Here is a 2110-nt window from a genome sequence, read left to right on the forward strand (position 1 = left end):
GACATATTGACTAAAAATTCTAATTATTATCTTTCTGCATGCAAAATTATTAATTAGAATTTTTGCTATCTCAGCTTGTTATAATCACAGGAATTACAGAACCAAGATAACCTAAGCTGCAAAGGCTTTTTTTAGAAATTAAATATGTAAAATATTAGTTCTTTAAGAATATTGTACTTGTGCATAAGATTGATTTTAATTGTAAAATATGAATAGAAAAATACAAAATGGCCATTTAAACAGTTCTTGTAATGTACAGTAAATAATTTCATCATTACTTAAAAGTTTGCCTTGGAGAAGATCTGCTGGTTACTCAGTCTAACCATGGCTGCTTTCATCTCCTGATTCCTCAAGCTATAGATAATTGGATTCAGCATAGGAGTGATAGCTGAGGAAAACACAGACAGAAATTTGTCTAATGAATCATTATTATGTGTCCATGCATAGATTAAGATGAGTGACCCATAGAAAAGAATTACCACTGTGATGTTAGCAGAAAGTGTAGACAAAGCCTTAGATAGTACACTAGAGGAGAGATGCCATACAGTAACTAGTATAACAATATAAGAAATAAGCAAAATTATGAAGGCGATTGGGGTAAGCAGTCCACTGAAAGCAACAACAAGTAATTCCAGGACATAAGTGTCAGTTCAAGCAAGTTTCAATACAAGGGGAAGATCACAAAAAGTATCATCAATTACATTAGGGCCATAGAAGGGCAAACTCACCCTAAAAGCCATCTGGCTCATGGTATGCACAAAGCCAACTGACCATGACAGTAGCACACTTCCTACTAGAATTCAATGGTTCATGATAGTCGTGTAGAGGAGGGGCTTACATATCGCAACATATCTATCAACAGTCATCACTATGAGAAGAGTCACCTCTCATCCTCCTAAGAGATGAGCCAGAAATATTTGTGCCATGCAGCCCCAAAAGGAGATAGTCTTCCTCTACTTGAGGAAGTCTGTGATCATCTTAGGTACAGATATAGTGGAAAACATTATGTCAAGAAAAGAGAGATTGGCCAGGAGGAAGTACATGGGAGTTGAGTGAAGTTGGCAGTCAAAAGTCACCATAAATATAACGAGACAGTTTCCAGCCAAGATTGATGTATAGGCCAGGAAGAAGATTACAAAAAAAAAAAAATCTCAAGCTCCCAAGAATTGGTTAGTCCCAACAAAATAAATTCATCTGGCATAGAGTTACTCTTCATCTTCAGCTACTTGATATATTTCAAACATCCAGGAGTTCTCTGTAAGAAAGTCAATCTCAAAGAACTTTTAAGTTTAGTTGAATATTTTTAACATATTGAAATAGTCAAAGATTTTTACATATCAAAACAATTTATATTGAATGCTAAGAAATACTTGGTACACATTTTGCCAGATATTTGATCTCACAAAATTCATTTCTTCAGCAATAAAATGGAAAAAATAAAGTTACCTTTCTTAGCATTGTGAAAATCAAATGAGAAAATTGCAATACCTTTAGTGTTAGATAAATAATAAATGTTAATAAATGCTTCTTCACTTGTATGTCTTTCCATTCTCGTCTGTATACTGTCAGATGAAAAGTAATTTTTTAAAAACTTAAACTATGTTGAATTGAATATTAATAAATTATCCAACTAATGTCTCTGTTGGAATGATTGATATACACTTTTTTCAGGTTTTATAATATTCTATGAATAATATACTTGCTTAAATTGACATGATATTCTTTGGTTGACACAGATTTTCAGTTGTGCTTAAATTAACTGCATGGGCATTGTTGTCCTGTGTGTTCCTCTCAACTAAAGAATTGAAAATTACTCTCCATACCTATTCCCTCACAATTTCCTGGTGGTTTTAACTTTGAACTGTCTCTTATATCTTCCTCCACTCATACAGCTATTTAACTTTCTACAAACTATCATTACCTTTCACTTTGAAAAATATATGATGTATTGAATTGCATTATTTTTTAAATGTTCTTTATTATGTCATTAATATAATTCATTTTCAGATGTAATCATTTTTCCTCATATCATGCAAAAAACACACATGCAAAAAAGGTCTAAGTAACAGGAAATATGACTAAATTACCCTGGCTATATGCACTATAGTAG

General features: G+C 32.4%; 1 pseudogene; it reads right to left on the minus strand.

Moving 5' to 3' along the window:
• Positions 1-278: 278 nt before the first annotated feature.
• Positions 279-1216, minus strand: LOC141520200 (olfactory receptor 4K13-like; annotated as a pseudogene).
• Positions 1217-2110: the final 894 nt, after the last annotated feature.

The sequence above is a fragment of the Macrotis lagotis genome, chromosome 4, assembly GCF_037893015.1.
Source record: "Macrotis lagotis isolate mMagLag1 chromosome 4, bilby.v1.9.chrom.fasta, whole genome shotgun sequence".
NCBI lineage: Eukaryota > Metazoa > Chordata > Mammalia > Peramelemorphia > Peramelidae > Macrotis > Macrotis lagotis.